This window comes from Monodelphis domestica, chromosome 4 (assembly GCF_027887165.1).
Source record: "Monodelphis domestica isolate mMonDom1 chromosome 4, mMonDom1.pri, whole genome shotgun sequence".
Taxonomy (NCBI): domain Eukaryota; kingdom Metazoa; phylum Chordata; class Mammalia; order Didelphimorphia; family Didelphidae; genus Monodelphis; species Monodelphis domestica.
The window spans coordinates 371,466,284-371,486,893 of record NC_077230.1 but is presented as its reverse complement, the minus strand read 5'-3'; the positions used below and the strand labels follow the sequence as shown (position 1 = coordinate 371,486,893).

General features: G+C 40.7%; 1 protein-coding gene and 1 pseudogene across 1 annotated transcript in view; one reads left to right on the top strand and one right to left on the bottom strand.

Annotated features, from left to right (window-relative positions):
- HIVEP3 (HIVEP zinc finger 3) overlaps positions 1-20,610 on the top strand; it is a 651,964-nt gene that overhangs the window by 204,142 nt on the left and 427,212 nt on the right. The gene's annotated exons all lie outside the window — the stretch shown is intronic.
- On the bottom strand, positions 4,290-5,271 carry LOC100032632 (heparan sulfate glucosamine 3-O-sulfotransferase 6-like; annotated as a pseudogene).

The window sequence follows — 20,610 nt, the reverse complement described above, 5'->3', positions numbered from 1 at the left end:
TTTTCTTGAATTTTTATGATTTAATGTGTCTGCAAAAACACCATGCCATGAGATAAAAATACCTCACCTGCCCCCTGTGTGACACTGGACTTTCCAGCAGGGTGAGGAGCTGAGTTCATCTGAGTGGATATCACATTTCATAATGCTTCCTGCTTTGACTCTGCTCTGCCTCATGCCTCTCTGAGGGTGCTCCTAAATCACCAAGGGCACAATTGGCTGGTGCTGCCAAAACCTCTCTTAACTGGAACCTGACTAACTGGTGTGCTCACTTAACCAGATCTTTTCTCATGCACTCAACTCTGAGGAGAAAGGTAGACGAGAAAATGAGCTAATTTCACTAATTTCAGGGATTCAATCAAGAAAGCCACTTCCACAGTGATGATCTAGAGGACTCATTGAAATATCCTGAATCATCAAAGGAAGATCAATCAACTGATAAGCATTTCTTGGCAAGGAGAAGGGCTATGTTATTAGACAAGGGTGAAAGAGGAAAGAATGCCAGAAGGCATCTCCATGATGTGAGACAAGAAGTAAGGAAGAAGAGAGAGCACTAGGCATGGCCTCCATTTTTTCAGTTGAATATGGGGAAAAGTTATCAGGTGAAAGAGTAGAAGGTCCCCAAGGTACATAGATTTTTAAAAAATGGATATATCGCCTTCTCTCTTCTGCCACTGCCACTGCCCTAATGCAGGCTCTCATTTCCTCCTGCTTATTTTGATGCACCTATTCTATTATGTGCCTGGCCCAATGATAGATGCTGGAGATACAAGTACAGGAAAGAAACAATCCAATGACCTTATATGAAGTGATGTTTACTCATGCAAGGAAATGGATTAATATGCTTTAGAAAGATTTTCAGCAAAAGAGTCTTTGGTTGACTTGTCTTTTTTTGTTTGATGTTTTGGAGAGTAGGGGACATAGTATATCTATTAACCAAAAATCAAGAGACCAAAAATTAACCCATTCCTAGATTCTTAATGGGGGTTTTGCTATTCTGTTCATTTATTCTTTTTTTAAAATAATCTTTACCTCTGTTCACTTACTCTTGATAGCAAGACCTAGTCTATGGTCAGCTTATGATAAAGTTTACAGAACCAGAGATTTGGAGCTAAAAAAGAGCCTTGCCCCATGTATTCATTTTGCTAAAGAAGAAACTGGAGTCTGGAGAGTTTTTAAGTTCATTGTTCAAGGACACAGAAGGCCAAATCTCTAACTTCAAATCCAGAATTTTTTCCATTACCAATCTCTTCTTTCTTTTTGGAAATCCCTATTTCTTATTTATTTGTCTTTGGGTTGGGTCTCAGGGTTAGTTCAGACTCTCATCACCTTTCCCTTGGACTGCCCCAGTTGCATCCTCTTTATTTCTCTACTCTCTTTCTCTTGGCCATTCAATCTCCCTAATAGCTGTCAAAGCTGACCTTACAGAGCTTTAAAACTTCCATGGCTCCTTTAAAAAAAAAGTTTATTTATTTATTTAATTAATTTAGCATGACTCCCTCTTATATATAGGTGAATATAAAAACTCTGGTTGGCATTTAAAATGTTTCACAATGTGGCTCTTCCTATATGCCCAGATTTATCTCCCATTATGCTCTATCTACATTACAGCCAAACTAACCTACTTGATGTTGCTCATATACAAGATACTATTTCTGGCCACGGAGCCTTTACATAGGCTGTCCTCCATGCCTGTAGTACCACCCCTTTATCATTTCTACCTCTTGAGACCTGTAGTTTTATTCAAACTTCCACTCTAGTGCAAACTCCAATTAAAAGCTATTAAGGCTACCCCTCCTCCCCATCCAATAACTTTGTACTTCATATTTGCTTATCCGTGTGTATGTTGCTTCCTCCCAATAGATTGTAAACTCCTTGAAGGAAGGGACTGTTTTCATTTGCATTTTTTTATAATTAGTGCCTCATAGTCAGTGAGTTAGTAAACATTCAGTAAGTGCCTGTTATATGTTAGGTGCTGTGCTAAGTTCTGGGGATACAAAAAGAGACAAAAGACCATCCCTGTTCTCAAAGAGCTTAAAATCTAATGGGAGAGACAAAAAGCTAAACAGGAAATAATTCAGGGCAACTAGGTGACACAGTGGATGGAGTGCAGGGCCCAGAGTCAGGAGACTCATTTTCCTGAGTTTAAATTTGATCTCACAAACTTCCTAGTCATGTGACCCTGGGCAAGTCACTTAACTATTTGCTTCAGTTTCCTCATCTGTAAAATGAACTAGAAAAGGAAATGCCAAATCACCCCAGTATTTCTGCCAAGAAAATCCCAAATGAAGACATAACTCTGTCAGACAATTGAAAAATGACTGGACAATGTTATGAAACAATCTAAAGGAAGAAGGTACTAGAATTAAGAGAGTTTGGGAATGCCTTCCTTTAGAAAGTGGGATTTTAGTTTAGTCCTAAAGGAAACCAGGGAATAGTGAACACAGTTATTAAGGGTAAAGTAAGGAAGAGAGATGAGAAGCCAGGCTGATGGATAGATTAGCCCGAGGAAAAGGAAGGGCAAGAAAATTCTGTGAAGCCAAGAGTCAAGGACATCCTTGGAAAAGGGAGGAGAAGGAGCATTTTCCAGAAGCTGAGAAAGAGCTCTACTGGATTTCTCTACCAGTTGGGACCTGACTCCATTCAATACCTTGGCTGAGATTCATCAACAGCTATCTGAATTCTTAAGAGTGATTTTTGTTGGACTCACTCTGGCCAGAGCCAGCCTAATCCATTCCCTTGGATTTCTCTTCCTTACCTGTCCCTTGAACTGAATATTAGAATATAGTGAGACCATTAAGTGTAGGGACAAGAAGCACTTGGTGGAAAGGGAGGCCAAGTCCCTGATGCCTCCAGCCTCCAATATGCAAGGGGGGTTAGACCATAGGACTATCCTCACCCACTTACCCTTTCCCTCCTTATTCCTCTGCCATTACCTTCCTCACTGACATCAAATAAATTATTTTAGAAATACTTAGATCTGGTTTGGGCCTGTCATTAGATTATAAAACAAGGGGATAAAGTTTAGATTAAAGACAGGATTTCAAGCTGAAATCCTGTCCTTATCTGTGACAACTCAGACCTGGGTTTGTTATGCTCTCCACAGAGAAGGGGTTTGAACCACCCCTGTGGTTCAGTACAGCTGGCTAAGGAACATTGTCATCTTTCTTTACCCATGGAGCCATACATTAACCCCAAGGGGCTGACAGCTAAAGTGTCTTTGGGAGGTAGGATTAAAAGGGGTCATCTTGCCACTCTGAGGTAAACTTAGCCTCAGGGGTCCTGAACTCCACTGAGGGAGACATATTGCCACCTTAACTGAATTGACCTGTTTCAAACCCTGTCTCATGCCCCCACTTCTTCCTTTCAACAACTCACTGGTGTTACATCCTTTCAGTTGAGACAGTACCTGGTTTACCTCTCTCCATTATTATTAAAGGATAGAAATCCTCCATGTTTTCTCTCTCCATTTCCCTCCTCCAACACAGTTGGCACCCCAGATGGGACACAAACCCACCATCCCCAGCTTAGGAAAGTACTAGAATTAAGAGAGTTTGGGAAAGGTTTCCTTTAGTACCTGGGTCCCTAAACTTTTTACACAGGGGGCCAGATCACTGTCCCTCAGACCATTGGAGGGTGAGACTATTAAAAAAAACTGTGAACAAATCCCTAAGCACACTGCACATATCTTATTTTAAAATTAAAAAAGAAAAACAAAACAAAATGGGAACAAATACAATATTTAAAATAAAGAACAAGTAAATTTACATCAACAAACTGACCAGTATTTCAATGGTAATTGTGGGCCTGCTTTTGGCTAATGAGATAGTCAATGTCCAGTTCCATATTTGTCACTGCTAGCCGTAGTCTAGATCTGGTTGGAGATTTCAGATGTTTCATTCTGGAAAAAGTCTGTTCACAGACATAAGTGCTGCCAAAGATGGTTGCCATTTTGAGTGCATGGTTCCTGAGATTAGGATATGTCTCAGAGGGGAGAGATGCATATAAATTAGGCAAGCTGCTTGACTTGAATTCATCTTTCAGAGAGTCACAATTCTGCAGTTCAGTCAGTTCCATTTGGTAAATTGTATCCACATTTTCAATATCAATAGAAAATGGGTTATGGAAAAGCTGTATGTTCTGTTCATGGAGATGAAGCTCTTTAAATCTGAATTGGAACTCCTTTTGCAACTTTTCCAGTGAATCCACACATGTTTCTTTTGGGAATGCAATCAAGGGTTTTTCTCCTAGCAGGTTTTGAGTTAAGGGGAGATGACAGAAATTTTCCTCCTTCACTTCTTCAGGCAGGGGAAGCCTTTGGGCTCGTTGAAATAGAAGTGCTTATCTGTCATGACCCTCTTCAGGCCCAGGAAATCCTGCATTTGGCCCATCTCTCTGGCTAGGTCGCTTACGAGCCTCTCACCACTCACAAATAGAAAGTGGGGCAGCGGGAAATGTTTGGCGTAGATGCCAATGCATGCTGCCATTGCGGAAGGCCAGTGCTTGGAAGCTAGGAATGGATGGGTTCTTAGACAATGTCAGAGTATAATCTGAAATGGTCCATGTAACAGGGTTTCATACAACCATGATCAGTTTGGTGTCCTGGTGTGAATTTCTACATTTACACTGGGACATGTTGTGGATGGAGGGGCCTCTTTTGTAACAAAATAGCTGGGGGGTCTTCTCCATGGTGATCTGGCCATCCAATGTCTGTGGCATCAGGTTCTATGCCAGGCAAGCCCCTTGTTGTAGTACCTGTTGAAGAAGTGGGGCTCAGCATCAAGAGCTCAGATGTCGGGGTGCACCCTCAGAAACTCCAGCAAGGCTCACATACCACCCTTCTTCATGCCCACAATAAGTGCCTTCGGGAAGTGCCTGCTCCTGAAACTGCTGGCCAGCGGCAGCCCACCCCCACTGGGTGTCCTTGGGCTTCAGAGAGCCCCAGCTCTGTCATGCCCCACCTCAGGCTCTGGGGGAGCCTCAGACTCAGCTGGCCCTGTTGGAAGGAGCCATCTGGGCCTCAGTGCCCAGGATGGTGACTGAGGGGTGCTGGTGACCCTGGTGCCTTGGGCTGCTATGGAAGGGAAGGTGCAGTGGTGGTGCAAGGACCAGATAGGCAATAGAAAAAGTAGGTGCCCAGTAGGAGCACAGAGAGCAGCAGTGGCTCATGGAGAAGCACCCTGAGGTGCACCCAGAGCCCTGGCCCACCCAGAGCCCTGGCCCGCCTCCCCCTCACCCCACACTGCTGCCTTCCCCACCACTGCTATGTCCCATGAAGCCTCGCTGCACCCAGAGCCGGGAGTGGGTGCTGTGGTGCGCCTCAGCCTCACAGTGGATATCCCTACCCTGGCTGTGCTCCCTCAGCCACCTATGAAAGAGCCACCTTCTGGAAGTACCAGTTCTAAGAAGAGCAATAAGGGATAGGCAATTGGGGTTAAATGACTTGCCCAGGGTCACACAGCTCAGAAATGTCTGAGGCTAGACTTGAACCCAGGTCCGCCCAACTCCAGATTTGGTACCCTATCCACTGTGCTACCAAGCTGCCCCTTGCAAATGCCTTTAATGCAGTGTTCCTTTCCAATGCTTGTAAGGGTGGCAGGTCACCAGAGTTGGGAGTGATCAGTGCTTGTTGGTTTAGACTATATTCTTCATTAGCCTCTGGGCATGGTCACACCCAGACTTCACATTTTCATTCATTGCTCTGGCCCCAGCCTTCCCCCATCCTGATAAGAAATGGACCAAAAGTCCTCACTGAGGCTCTTTCCCTACCAACTGCTAGAACAGGGAGTGGGCAAGGGTTTCCCCGGATTCCCTAGACAGAACTGGACAGGGAAGTTGGTGAGTTGTGCCTTTGAAGCTGAGGGAAGCTAGAGGCAGGATTATGAAGGACATCCTAGAGATTGAGCAGCAAGATAAAGGAGAATGAAAGATGATATACCTAAGGCAGCTGGTGGTCCAGGGGATAAAACCCGGGGCCTGGGGGCAGCCTACTGGTCCTGATTTGTTAGGCACTTTGCATGCATTGCTTAATAAATGGAAATGTTCAGAAGTCTGAACCATTGTTTTCTCAGTCATTTCATCTTTTACCTGCCACACACACATCAAAGGTGCTTAATAAACGTTTGTTGGTTTGATTTGCCAGGCACTGCGCCATGTCCTAGGGATTAAAAAACAAAGACAAACTTAAAAGATTACTCTTTTACAAAAATGAATAATATGGAAACAGGTCTTGAGTGATAAGACATGTATAGCCCAGTGGAATTGCTTGTCAGCTCTGGGAGGGGGGGAGGGAAAAGGGGCGGGAGACAACATGAATCGTGGAACCATGGAAAACATGTATAAATTTGTCACTAGAATAAAGAAAAATTAAAAAACGAAAACAAGACAACCAGGCAAGCAAACTTGCGTTCGTTTCAATAGAGAAAGATAATAAAGGGGCTCTATATATTGGGCAGCATAGTTTAGGCAGTTCAAATGGAGGCCCTATAGTAATAGATAGGTTCACCTGTCAGAACCCAAGGACTCTGGAACAGATTCTAGGTTCTGATGGGTGATGAGAGAGGAAGGTGGTGTGGAGATGGTCAAGAAATGAAGATCAGTGTTAAAATCTGCTTAGCACCCTTTTATTAACAACTTATATTTGTATAATATTTTTTAAGGTTTGCAAATGATTTCCTCCCAGTAACCCTGTGAGATAGGCCAGGGGCAGAAGGTACTGATGAGGCACGAATACAAGGGTGAGATGGTCTTGCAGGATAATGAGGTTCCTGGGGCACCATAGAGAAGTCCAAAGGAATGAGTGCATCCATATGGGAAATGAAGAGCCAGCTCTCCTAACTCCCAGTCTAGCACTCTGTCCTCTATACCAAGCTGGTTCTATAGGGGACGAGTGTTCTCATGGATCTTGATCCAGAGAACAGGGGATCTTCACCTTTTTAGGGTCCTGGACCCCTATGGCCATGGACTGGTGAAGCTTATGAATCTCTTTTCAGAATAATGTTTTCAAATGCATAAGAATTAAAAAAAGAACCAATTATATTGGAAGATGGTTAACAAAATATTTTTTTGAAAAAATGTTCATAGATTCCCTGGTTCAGAACCCTTACAATAAAGGATGAACTTCCATTTATAGAATGATGCTCAGAAAACAAGTTTCCTTCCTCTCTTTGAATGGGATTGACTTTTAGCTTTGGAGAAATGTCCAGAAGTACACATTTTATTGCCAAAATATAATCTTTAGACTTTTAGGATCATAGGTCTAGTACTTAAGAGGTTCTTAGAGGTCATTTATTCCAATCATTTCATTTTATAAAGGAGTAAACTGAGAACCAGGGAGGCTAAGAGAGTTGTTCAAAGACAGATAACAAATATCTGAGTCAGGATTTGAACTTAGGTCCTCTGAGGAAAGAGTCAATGCTTTTTCCATTGTATGATGATACTTCCTCCTTTGGTACAAGTTGTCCTAATAGGATGACACAAAAACCACCCCTTTTGTTAAAAAAAAAAAAAGCTATATTAGGAAATAGATGATTTGTATTCTTTCCATAGATGGCAATCTAGCATGCTCTCCTCCTCCTGTTTACTTCTGGATCCAAACCACCATCTAGATTCATTGGGCTTAGTTGCCTCTGGGAAATTGCATAGCTCTTTTAATGACCCTACATTTCTCATGGAAACAAAGTCCTATCTTTTTAATACCAACTTTCTTCTGGTCCAGTTACCGTATGGCAGCTACACATGGAATACAGCAGTTTCTGAAGAACTAAAAATAAACATCACCCAGAGGGTAATGGAAAGCTTTTATGGTATGTGTGAGCAATCTGCAACCTAGAACCAATGAGGAACTTCAGAGAAGAACAGAAGTAAAAGATCTGGTAGGAAAAATGGATGGGTTGGTCATGTGGGAAGGACAAGGGATGCAAAGTAGGCCTGTGTGCTCCAATAGTGTCTTTAGGATGTGAAAAGAAATTAAGGAAGTATCCCTAGCATACCACTCTATCCCCCTATCATCCAGCCCCTTTCCCCCTGACAAATTTCTGGGAGGTCACGGAGAAGAGTCTCAGAGGATGGGCAGATATGGATGGGTGGATATCTGTATCTTTGGATCAAACTTTCAAATTGATTTGAGGGCACAAGTAAATTGGAGTGTTTGAGTACAGCAATGAGTTTAAATAGGAGGCATTTAGACTTAGTTCTCCGTCTTCAGAAGAGAAGATATTAGGTGGAAGTCTTTGAGTATTATTGAAATTGCTTATAATATAAGACAGAATATGATGTGATAAAGAGAATTCTCAGTGAAGGGTCAGATGACTGAGGTCCATCTCTGAAATGATGTTGAAGGAAGACACTTCTCTTTGGTCCTCAAAACTCTCATCTTCCTGACTGACTCTGGGGCTAGTTCTTTCCCCCTCAAAATACTTGGATAAGCTGTGTGTTTATAGTCAGATTATAGGTCATTGTGAAAACCATCAAGAAGCCTTAAAACTCAAAGCCATAAGAATCATTAAAGAGCTAATGTTATATTTGGTGGTGGAGTTCAGGATAGATGGGTGGATGAAGAGATGGATGAGGGAAACCAGTTAAACTACATTAATAGCACAAGAATGAGGTGATCATGGAGCTGTTCTAGGTGATAGTGGTGGGAAATTAAAAGGAAGAAATGGAAAAAAGAGCTCTCGAGGTATTGATAAGATTTGGAGTTTGACAAAATGTGGAGAATGAAGGGGAAGAAAGAATCAAAGCTATACCCCAGGTGTTCATCCTGTGTGGTTTGGGAGAGACTAGCAGTTGTGAAGGAAAGCTGGTTTGGGGATGGGAATCTTCCCAATTCACTGTGAGCTAAGGCTAAACTGTAATTGTCAGCTCCAGAAACACTAGGAACACTTTGTTCTTACTTCTGTAGTTTTTCCTCCAGTCATTCAAGTCTATAAGGTTTATTTTCTCCTCTTAGATTTGTGAGGATTTTTGTTGTTCTTATTTTGAAGAAGAAGATGATGATGACAATGTAAAGATAGGTAGCATTTATTTATTGCTTTAAAGTTTGCAAAATGCTTTACAAATATTATCCTATTTGATCCCCACAAAAATGCTGGGAGATAGGTGATGTTATAATTTCAATTTTATATATGAGGAAACTGAGGTAGAGAGAGGATTAGTGACTTGTCTGGGGACAGATAGCTAGTAAGTATCTGGGACAAGAATTAAATTCAGGTATTCTTGACACAAAGTCCAGAAATCTCTCCACTTATCCACTGTGCCACTTAGTGGTCTTATGGGCAAATTGAGGCACTAGGATAATTTTGGGCTTCATGGGTTGAGGCAGAGCTGGGCTTGGGTTTCTAGTCCTGTTTTGTCTTCTTCATTCCACTAGACTCATCAACTGTGTTTATTGCTTTCTGGTCTCTTCACTAAGTGATCACCTGACTTTCTATTCCTTGTGTGGAATGGAAACAAGGTCTAACCTATAATTTCTCAATATTCCCAAACCCAATTCCCTTAGGAAGGAACTAATTTTGGAGCTACCTTCATGGTGGCAGAGACCAAATTATTTTCTGCTTTTGCCGTGGGTGAGCTTCCTGTTTTCAGGCACTTAAAACTGTGTTTACAGCCTCCTTCCTACTTTCCTAGGCTTCTTACACTTTACTCCCCTCTGTTTACTATGCAATCCATTGTACATGGATAGTAGGGGTCTTCTAGATGTTTTTCACCCAAGAGAGTCCCTCTCACCATTCCAGTTTGACTATATGTCATGCCTGGAATTCTCTCCTTTCTCATCTCTGTCTCCTGGCTTCCCTGATCACCTTCAGGTCCCAGTTAAAATCTCACTTTCTGTAAGAAGTCCCTTCCTGATCTCCCTTAATGTCAGTGCCTTCCTGCTGAGTTTACCTGTCTGAATATGTACCATTGGTCTGTCTCTGTATTCAGGCTGCATCTTGTTTGTATAGAGTTCTTTGCATATTTTCTCCTTCATGAGACTGTACATTTTCAAGAGACTGCCTTGTAGTTTTTCCACATCATAGGTCCTTAATAGATTTTTTTAATCTTACTAGACATTGAGGGAAGTTTCTCTAAAAGTCTAGTTTGTTAGGTGACTCCAGACTGGGATAAAAAGCCTTTCTTTGAGAATTAGAATATTCTTCTGAAATTGTCCTCCTGATCGGCTCGGCTCCAAGTGGGTGAACTGCTTTGCCTTTAATTTGGACCATGGGGTAATGCAGCACCTGTTTGAAGAGGAGTTGGCTGGAGGTGTACACGCTTGCCTGGCCCCTGAATTTAGAAACTTAGAAACTCTGTAATAGCATGAGTTTAACATGGTATGACAGAAAGGGAACTGAATATGGTATCAGAGGACCCAGGTACGAGCTCCAGGTCTATTCCATCCTTACCTGCATGACTTTGTTATCGTTAAGTCTGGTTGTGAGTGTCTTATTGGTAACAAATGGGGAATTGGAGTAGACTCTAGTTGTAAAGTTGATGATCCTATGACCTCAACTAAATATCCAGGCATGGCTTATTAACTTTGTGACCTTGAATAAGTCATTGAACTTCTCTGAATCTCAGTTTACCTATAAAATGAGAATAATAGTACTCATTCTACTGAACCTCACAGCAGTATTGTGAGGAGCAAATATGATGATAAATACATAAGTTCTTCATGACTATTAAGTCATGCAAGCTGCCAGGTGACACTGTGGATACCAAGTCTTGGACTTGGAGTCAGGAAGACCTGAGTTCAAATCCTGCCTCAGACACCTATTAGCCATGTGACCCTGGGCAAGCCACTTAACCTCTGTCTTTCTCAGTTTCCTCATCCATAAAATAGGAATCATAATAGCATCTGGGCAAGTTACAAGCTCTGTCTGCCTCAGCTTCCTCACTAGCAAAATCAGGATCACGAGAGTGTCTGTCTTCTAGGATTTCTATGAGTATAAAATGTGGTAATATTTGTAAAACATTAAAGTAGTATATGAATACTAGCTATTATTATTAAAAGAGATCTAATGAATGAAACAGATTAGCACATGCAACACCATGCACGCTATTAACAATCTACTTGTTGAGGTTGTAGTGCCTGCTCTGAAATGCTATTGAAATGCAAGTGAGATCCTCTGCTATGGCCAGGATTCCCACCTGCCGATCTTAACATTAATCTGACAGTGCAGGTTGGTTAAAGTTATATCATTCAAAAACTTGGGTAAGTATTAGAGTTCTCATTCATATCTCTGAGGAATTAATAACCAGCCTTTAGTGCTGGTCATATAAGAGATAGATTTGTTATATATTTTGTTTTTTTCTTTCCAAATTAATATGAATAACTATCACTTATGTAGTTATTTCTTGTTTACAGTGCAATTTATATATGTGTATGTTTGTTATATTTATATATATCATATGTGTATCTGTGTGTATAGCTATATACATACTCACACTCATTTAATATAAACCCTACATATGAAGCCTCACCAACCATCTCCTAATTATGGGGCCATGCTTGAGTAGGGCTGAAAGAAGTCCCCAAATTGTGCCAATTGGGTTCTAATCTCCATAACCTTTTAGTCCTCTTTCAGTCATGATAGGGTTTCAGCCCTGTCTTCCTTCCATTCATGGTGAGTTTCACCTTCTTCCTTCCAAGTAGTTTTATTCATTGGCACCCTTCCCATTATCTTGGGCACTGGCTAGGACCATGCTTGCTCCTCTGGATGGCATCTTTCCAGATCTTTTTGTGACCACCATTCTCTCCTCTGCCACAAGTATCCCCAGGAGCTTGTGATTAGAGACAGGGTGTGAATTGTCTGAGGAACAGACAATGAGGTTTTTACCCACTTCATATTATATGACAAAAGTGCTCTTGAGAAGGCGTGTATAAGTTGTATTTTTGGAAAGATGAAATGATACTCTCTTCAATTTTATAATATTTTATAATTTTAACAGTTGCTTCTGGAGATCCTTCCATTGACCCCACACCACAGCCTAATTGGACAGGCCATTTTATAGATGAAGATCCAGGCAGATAAAGTCATTTGTCCAAAGGCACATTAGTTAATGTCAAAACTAGGACCAGAACTCTATAGTCTCCTAGCCTGTAGAAAGGCAGCATGAACAGATAGGACAAGAATCTTGGGAGCAGAGATAGCTGGGTTCAAATGCTCTCTTGGATATGAACTATATATAGTTCATGTGAACTATATATAGTTCATATCCAAGGAAGCATATATATAGTTGAGAGATGATGGGTACATAATTTGATTCCTCTCAGCCTCAGTTTCCTGATATGTAAAATAAGAACTAAAAGTCTTGTAGCATGTACCTCCCAGAGTTGGTTGTAAGGCATGTTGTGTGAGGCATAAGCAAGCTAATGTATATAAAATGCTATAAAAATGTATTACACTTTCTATAGTTCCCACTGGAGTTCCCATTTATATTTTAAGCACATAGGGGAGCTCACTTTTAAAGGGATCCTTTGGTAAAATAAATATTCTCCTCTTGATTTCTCTCTTTAGAAGAAGGGCAGGTCATAATTATGTTAGTTCTTTTGAGCTTGACATCATCTGAATAAAGGATCTCCTGTATATCACTTTTCTTTCAGAGTCCAGCAGTACTCATTACAAGTAATCAAAGGAACTGAAGAGAGGAGGAGAAGAGGGAAAGAGAGGGAAATGAGGAGGCGGGAGGGAGAAGGAAAAGGAAAGGAGAGAGAGAGGAAGGAGTGAGGGAGAGAGAAACAGATAGAGGGAAAGAGGGAGCAAGAGGAGATGGAGAAGAAGAAAAAAGGAAAGAAGGAAGAAAAAAGAAAGAATGAAAAAAGAGGAAGGAAGAGAAAAAGGTTAGGGAGGGAGAGAGAAGGCTAGAGCCAAGAACTTGAGAGTCATAGCTTATCTGAATAAGGAGGTGCTTGTCCAGCTCTGCTGTCCTCTGTCCTAATCAGACCACGTCTAGACTATTGTGTTCACTTATGGGTGCCCCAGTTGGAGAAGGACACTGAGAATCTGGAGAGTGTGCAGAGGAGAACATCCAGGATCTTACTGAGGGGTCCTAAGTCCATATCATATATGGATCAGTTAAAACAACTGGGTATGGTGAGTCTAGAAAAGAGAAAAGTCAAGGAGACTGTTCAGGTAACTTAGAAGGAAACAATTCGTTGTTTCCAGTTGCTTTTACCAGAAAAGAGGCCTCTTTGTCCTCAGAGGAAAGAACAGGAGAATTGGGTGAAAGTTGCATTGAGGCTGAATGTCAGAAGCTTTATATATATAACCTTATCTTCTGTCTTAGAATTAATATTGTGTATTGGTCCCAAGACAGAAGAGTGGTAAGGGCTAGGCAATGGGGGTTAAGTGGTTTATCCAGGGTTACACAGCTAGGAAGTGTCTGAGGCCAGATTTGAACCCAGGACCTCCTATCTCTGGGCCTGGATCTCAATCCACTGAGCTACCCAGCTGTTCTCTTCTAGCCAGGTATATTACAGACAAGATTTTCATGCAGTTATCCTTGTCCATTGAAAAATTTTCCAACTTTGAGATTCTGAGATCCTGGAAATCTTTAGGGGTGTGAAGAATGTTGCTTTTAATAGCACTATCCTCTATCTTTCCATTTGCAGGATTTGTTCATAATTTCTTATGGAAGTGATTATAAAATTCTGAAACAAATGTCCAAATTTCAAGTGTTGCTCAGGTTGTATTAAGGAATTTATAACTCCAAGCTTTTCTAACTTTTCTTTTCCTGTGGAAGTCATTTCTTTCACTCATTTACTCCATGGAATCTGAACATACTATTTTTACAGTTAATAGAAATGAACAGTACTAGAACAAAATAAGAAGTCATGGTATAGTAGAAAGAGCTGACTTTGGGTGGCTGGAGACCTGGGTTCAAATCCTGGCTTTGCCACTTACTGCCTATGTAATAGTAAGCAGCTGACATTACTTCTCTCTGATAATGGGGACACTATTACTCAAGTTTCTTCTTTTCCTTTAAAGTTTTTATTATATTATTATATATATTATATAATAATATAATATATTATATTATTATATAATATATATAATAATATAATATAATAATATAATAATAATATAATATAATATATAATATAATATAATATATTATATATATTAAAATCCCTATGTAGCTTCCTTCCTCTCTCCCTTCCCCACACTAGAGAAGGCATCCTTTGACAAAAAGATATTTGTTTTACATGCACTGGGAACAAGAGTGACATAATAACAACAAAGGGAGAGAAATGGTATTAAAACCTCATTCCAAGCGTTCATTCTCAAACTTGCTCCTTAATATTGACTTTCTGATGGCAATGACCTTATGCCACCTAAGCCTTACTCTGTTATCTCCTTATGGTTTGGAGGGGAACCCGGGCACTCAGAGTCGGGGAAGGGAGGGGAGTCATGAGCTCACAGGTCCTTTCACAGTGCAAAAGCTTTGAGGATGGATCTGATCATGGACACTTATATTGTGGAGTATTGGAAGGAGACTGGAATAGGAGACAAAGGACCAGGGATGGAACCATAGCTCTGCCCCTTTTTGACCTGTTTGGCCTTGGGCAAAGCACATAAGCTCTCTGGACTTAAGCTTCTTCGGTAGCAAAATGAAACCATTGGACTAGATGACCTCTAAGGTGCCTTCTATTCCGTGATCTCTTGTCTGAGGGCCATCTTGGAGGAATTCAGAGAGACTTATCAGCAAAGATTTGCCCATCTGGAGATTATATTCTTTTGGCCAGAGAAACTCATGAATGCCATTTCCTGAGGCATGAAGGGAGTTTCAAACAGTCTTTATCAGTGATGGGGCACTAAGGCAGGGATCCCACCTTGGATTTCAGGACCCCAAGGCTATTCCTCTTTCTACTGTGCTGTGTTGTTGCCTCTCAGGCACCTGGGTTATGTATTGAACATTTATAGCAGCCCTTTGTGGTATCCCAAACCCGTGAACATAGTGGTGCCCATCAGTTGAAAAATGACCGAAAAATGTAATGGAATATTACTGTTCTGCAAGAAAGATCCTCTATATTTATTTATACATACCCTATGTTTTTATTTACAAAAATTTGGGGATGGGGGACCAGATCTGTGCTTTTGTCAGAGTAGGAAGTTCCTGCTGAAGAGTTTCCCCTATTAATTTAGGTCCATACCTTCTCCACAGCTCAGCACTTAGAGAGCTGCCTAGATCGCTGAAAAGCTAAGTACTTACCCAACATGTGTCCAAGGTGGAACATGAATGCAAGTTTTCCTGACTCTGAATTGAACTCCCTTTCTACTATGCCATGGTCCCGTTTCAAGTCTCTCTTCTCCCTGCCTCTGTTATACACATACATATGTATATGCAGACATACATACTTTATATGGGTATGCATTCACATTTATGCCAATTGGCAATAGAGTTATAAAGTTTCCATGACATCAAAAAGTTTGAAAATCTTTGGCTGAGAATGTGAATTCAGGGGAGCTAATTTCTTCAGTTGGCTTCACAGTATTCTCCAAGTAGCATTCTCTTAAGTAAAATTGAATGTGGGACTGCTAAGTGGCCCAGGATTGAGAGCCAGGCCTAGAGATGGGAGGTCTTGGGTTCAAATTTGACTTCAAATACTTCCTAGCTATGTAACTCTGGGCAAGTCACTTAACCCCCATTTCCTAGCCTTTACTACTCTTCTGCATTGGAACTGATACACAGTATTGATTCTAAGACAGAAGGTAGGGTTTTATATTTATTTATATCTATATCTATTTATGTAACTTGAATGCAGTCAAAATTTACTTGCATCAAATCCTAAAAGCCTATTGGGAAGAATGGTTTATTTGTCCATTTCCAAACTCAGAAACGGGGCCATTTCTCAAGTCCCTCTTGCCCTGTGGTGAGAATGCCAAGCCAACTGAATACAGAAGATGATAGGTTGTCCCTGGTGTCGGGCTTATCTGTTACATTTTCACTGTCAGGAAATCATTCATTCAACAAAGAACTCATAGGGAAATATGATGAACATGAGTGATATGTATGCTATTCCTAGTTGGTCCCCTGTTCCCTTTTTAGGGGGAATTAGAAAGAAGAGAAGAATCTGCCTGGGGAATCCTAATTGGAGAATCTTCTCTTTCATGAATAGGCGCATTAATAATAATGTATTACATTAGTATCATACATCAAAGGCCTTAATATTCCTTACCTTGTTTTAAATTCTGAGAAACCGTGAAAGTTAAGTAAGCCAGGGGGGTGTTCTCCTCCTCTTGCAGATTGGGAAACTCAATTCCAGGGAAATTTTTGTGGAATATATTAGAAAGTGTATTGGTCCTAGAGCCAGGACTCCTGGCTTCAGATCAACATTTGATAGTTTTGGGACAATGGGCAAACTAAACTCTTCTGAATACTCTTCCCCTGCCCCCACCCCCACCCCAGCCCTCCCATTTATTTATCTTTACAATGAGTATGATCATATGTGTTCTACTGACCTTGCTGGGTTGTTGTAAGGAAAGTGCTTTGTAAGTCCTATCTGGAGCAATTATCTAAAGCTATTCATTTGCACAGGGCAGCTAAGTGGTTCAGTGGATGGAGAGCCAAGTCTGGAGTAGGGAGGACCTGAGTTTGAATTTGACCCAGAGTTACAGGGGTGGGACCTTCAGATCCAGATGTAAGTAGAGGCCAGAAAACAAGCAATATGAAGGGAGATAGATGGCCAGGAATCCAAGTGAATTTCATGATTATTTATTAGGAGTCCACTACAGGCAAGGTACTGTGCTAAATAGGAGACACAAAGACAAAAACAGTGGTATAGTCTCATACATATGTGTACACAGTTAAGTATGAAATGTGGTCATCTGAGAAAAGGGAGAAGACAAACCAACCAAAGCAATAACAGAGATTAAATTTATCTAAAACTTTCTATAGATCTCTACCACAACTCTGTGAGGGTGGGGTGGGGGGGGTGTAGGATAAATATTGTCTTCACTTTACAAGGGAGGGAACTAAAAAGCAGGTCTTGATCTCACATATTGTGATTCCTCTGCTGCTAAGCCATGCTTTGGGGAGATACTCATAGCTAAGAAAGGTCTGGAGAAAAGGAGGAGGGCTTGAAGGGAAAGGCCACTCTTGACAGGAAGTGATGGGGAAGGCTTCCAGGAGGGGTTAGCACTTGAGTTAAGCCTTAAAGGACAGGGGGAAATCCTCCCTTTGGATAAATTCTGCAGTTTCTCTGCATCCTCTTTAAAATGGGATGTCCATAATGGAATGTGGCATTGTAGATGGATTATAACCAGCATAAAAGACAGTAAGACAATCATGTCTCTCCTCTATCTGTGTTCAGTAGCTTAAGATTGTATTTATTTTCTTGGCTACCTTATCACACAGTTCATTAATAATGAGCTTCCATTCCATTAAAATTCCCTGATCTTTTTCATTCAAACTGTCCAGCCCTTTCTTCCCCATTCTATATTGATTCAATTTCTTTCTCCAAATGAAAGACTTTCAATTTTCCCTATGAAATTTCCTCTTACAAGATTCACTTCATCATTCTCTATCCTCTGTCAACTACACTAGGTATTACTCACACTTGGACAAAATATTCTTGATGGAACCCACTTAATGCTCTCTTCTTTAAACCGCAGAGTCCTAGTAAACATTACCAGGTAGCAATGGAGTCCAGTTCTTTTTCCTAAACACAGCAATCACTATCAGTATTATTTGGGGTCCAGCTCCTTAAAAAAGCTCTCTGTGTCTGAGTTTCTATCCTAGGGAATACAGCAAAGGCAACATATTGGTTCACATTCTTATCACCAAAAACTGAGGTGAGCTTTAGAATATAATATTGTAGGGAATTCCCAACAAACAGCTGTTTAAAGGCATGCTCAATGTCAAAATGAGGGTATGGAAAACCATCATCCTTGCCTTCAGAAGCTCATATCAAAGAAATAATAGCTTCTGAAGGCAAGGACAATTTTTGCTTTTCTTTATATTGCCAGCACTTAGCCCCATTCCTGGCCCATGGAAAGCATTTAATAAAGACTTGGTGCCCTTGGGAAGTTCACTTTTTTCCATCTTATTCTTCCGTGCTTTGTTTGTTCATTTAGAAAAAACATTTTTATTGACATTTTTTCCCTATCACCTACATTTCCTGCTATATTCTTCCCCTTCCCTTTCCCCTTCCCAGAGAGCTGCCCTGCCCTGCTTTTATTTTGCCATTTGCTTCAATGAGCAGTTAACATTATTGAGGCTTCATTTATTATTTCTGTTAATTGATGGGGAGCTGCTTGCCATATAGGGATTTATGAGCTGGCTCACAGGACTCGGACTACTGAGGACCCATATCCTGTGCTCCCTTTGATTTTATAGGGGTTCTCCTCTCCCTGCCCCCAAGTGCTCCTTTTCTTCTAGTTTTGAATTATCCCCTGTTCAATGGGCTCTTACTGTAGCTGGGAAATGAATTGTTTATTGGGCCATTGCTTTCCTTCTGCAGCTGTGTGTGGTGGGGCAGACCTAGCAGCTCATGTTGATAGCGAGGTAATATCTGCTTATTCATGCAGCTGCTAATGATGCCATCAGCTTGGTGGTCTGTCTTCCTCTCTCTATTCATTACTATTAGCAGAGGCTTTAGTGCATCTATTTTTTCAATTGATTCCTTAATGCTTGGAAATTTCATGAATGATTGTGTCTATTCCTCTCAATTGCTCATCCTGATGACCTGCTCCCTCTTTAATCTGCTTTGCTGACCAGGTGCTTGGTTCAAAATATTGGGCAGTAGGATTCCAGCAGAGTGGAGCATATACAATGTTGTCTCATGGCATAGTTTTAACATTTCTTCATTCAGAAGGCATGAACCAAGTGCCGGCTCTATGCACAGCCCTAAACCATGGACTCTGGAAAGTACAAAATTTACTGGATATTCCACTTCACTTACATATTTGAGTGTGAAAGATATGACCATTGGTTCCAACCCAGGGGAAATATGTAGTGGAGATTAAATAAAGCAACCACTTCACAAGATTCATTATTTGCCCTAATAGAGACCTTTAGAGAAGGAGAAGGGAAAGGGAAGAGAATAAACATTTATATAGCACTTACTACGCATCAGGCACTGTGTTGTGATTTTTACAGATATTTATCTCATTTGATCCTTATAACACTGTGAATTAGATGGTTTTAATATTCCCATTTTATAGTGAAGGAAATTGAGACAGACTTGCCTGGGGTCACAGAGCTAATAAATGTTTAAGGCTGTATTTGAACTCAAGTCTTCCTGACTTCATACCTAGAACACTATCCATTGCACCACCAGAAGGGACCTCAAGTGGGTGTTTGGTCCAAGTTTTTGTCTTCAGGAAGATAGAGTGGGTTATTATTTGTGTAATAAACAAGTGGTTTATTATTTATATTACATGTGAGGATTTTGAGGGTGAAGAGCATAAGATTTAGACCCTACTCTTCAGAAACATATATATGAAGTAATTCAGAAGTTCATTTAGAGAGACTTCTGGACATTTGTGCTCTAGTAGTTGATTGGTTTTTGTTAGCCTAAACCAGATATTTGTAACCTATTTTGTGTCATGGATCCCCTTATGGAAGTTTAGTGAAGCCTATATGTTGATTCCTCAAAATATTATCTTTAGAAGCATAAATTCATGGATGATAAAGGAAACTAATTGTACACAAATACAGCTATATGTAAACGTTAACACATGTGTGCATGTATGTGTATATACATAAACATACATACCCACATACTTAAAGTATATCTAGCCTTCATTAAGAACCACTGAACTATGCGTTTGAACTACTTCTTAATTCTTCTTCCAGATCACTGGGGAACCCCTATTGATTCAATTTTCTACAAGAAATTGCTGAATTTCAGCGAAAATAATGTTACTCTCTGTCGTGCTCTACTGTATATGTAGGCTTTTTTATTTCCCAAGCTGAGTCCTGATAAGTGTATATGCCATTGTCTGATTTTGGTCCCTACAGAGAGAGTGGAGTGGAATTGCTCCCCTAGATGCTATTGATCAAGTTCCTGAAGGAATTGAATAGATGGCAATTCATTCAACCTGTATGCCAAAAGCATAAACAAAAAACCCATGTTTAAGTAAAAAACCCAAATGAGTTCACAGAACTAACCGATAAAGAAGGCTAAAGGCAGAGAGATGTGGAATGGAGTCCATAGAACAAATCTAAAGAGTGGTGGGAGGGAATTGGAAAGTTTGCTCAGAACTAGATCAAAGTTAGAAACTGCCCAAGATATCCTTTAACTATAGTTTTTGGGGGTACAAAATTGCCATCCAAGGCAGTAGCTCTTTGATACTGTCCTTGTGTTAGCCAAGTCACCTCCTTGGTCTTTTGTACCCTCTGGTCAGTCTGCCTTAGGTAGATAAGGAAAAACCAGACATTTTTTTATTTTTATTTTTTTTAAATTTTATTTAATTAGATGATTTAGAATAACTTTCCATGGTTACAAGACTCATGTTCTTCCCCTTCCCCTTCCCCCACCCCCTTCCCGCATCTGACGCACAATTCCACTGGAAACCCAGACATTTTGAGTGTAGCCTGCCGTTGGGTCATTCCATTCAAGAATCAGCCTAGTTAGGTTGAACCCCTTGAGGTATATGGAGGATATGGTCTTTTGAGCTACTCCTG